Raw genomic sequence first — 1196 nt, forward strand, 5'->3', positions numbered from 1 at the left:
TTAGGATAAACATAAATCTGGAATCTTAAACCATTGAAGTACACTATTTTAGTGAAATTTCCCTCAGCATATATGTTTATATGCATATATATATATATATATATATATACACACACACCTGGTGTGAATTATATGTGCAGGCACACATATGTGTATATTATATGTGCATGCACATGTTTATGGACACATACAATCTTTAAATATGCACATGCAATGTACATATAAATATATCATGTGTCTACAGTGTAGGCATGCAAACATCTCCCTTTTCTAATCTATCCCACACACTGCTGCCATAATAATTCCTCTAAAATACAGTCATCAGAAAACTCTTGCACCTCAGGGACTCCCTTTTATCTCCTGAATCATGTCTAATCCTCATTGTCTGGATTTCAAGACCCTTCCTTCATAACATAATATGTTTTCTCTTCTCTCACTGTATTTCCTTATAACTTCCTTGTGTATTACTTTTTATCTCCTACAAACATCATAGTTAACCCACATCTCTGTGTTTTTGATCATATTGATCTTTCTTGAAGTTAGAGCTTGTTGAATAATTGAGTCTAACCCCATAGTTTTTTTTCACCAAAAGAAACAGTTCCAGAAAGATAGTTTTTCTTTTTTCCTTAATCTAAGGAACTATTTTATTATTTAAAAATATGGTTTGTTTCATGAATTTGCATGTCATCTTTTCTGTAGGGTTCATGGGTATCTTGTCTATATTGTTCTGCTTTTAATAGAGGAGTTTCCTAATCCACAGATTGTCATTTATCCAAAGTCATTAGGTCAGTTGATGCCAGAGCTCAGATATCCTACCTCCCTGTCTAGTTTCCCCAGTAGCATCCCTGAAATTTCAAGAAGCCAAGATGTTCCATTGAAAACAATGACATCTGTATGGGCATCCAGAATGGGTCTCCTGAGAGGAAGATAATTGGCATAGGTTACTGTGAAGCTAATGTGAACTATTTAGTGATCCTTAAATTAGTAATGTGGAGGACTCTATTGCAGACAGAGTTAAATAGCATAGTGCTTACTTAGTAATGCAGCAAAAGTTATAGGTCAATTAGCTTTGCTCTGTTCCATGGCTTGCTATCAGAAACAGAGGGGATTAGAAAAACAAGGATACAAAATCTACATTTTGGAAAACAAATGTACAGTTTGTGCTGTATGGACACTGTGCCATTAAAATCCCTTCC

The 1196-nt window shown here is 34.6% G+C and overlaps 1 non-coding gene across 1 annotated transcript; it reads right to left on the minus strand.

The window, feature by feature from the left end:
- Positions 1-653: 653 nt before the first annotated feature.
- LOC141492396 (U6 spliceosomal RNA) lies at positions 654-758 on the minus strand. Its single transcript, XR_012469877.1, has one exon. It is a non-coding gene; the product is annotated as a U6 spliceosomal RNA (small nuclear RNA).
- Between the last annotated feature and the right edge of the window lie 438 nt (positions 759-1196).

This window comes from Macrotis lagotis, chromosome 6 (genome assembly GCF_037893015.1).
Source record: "Macrotis lagotis isolate mMagLag1 chromosome 6, bilby.v1.9.chrom.fasta, whole genome shotgun sequence".
Lineage (NCBI taxonomy): Eukaryota > Metazoa > Chordata > Mammalia > Peramelemorphia > Peramelidae > Macrotis > Macrotis lagotis.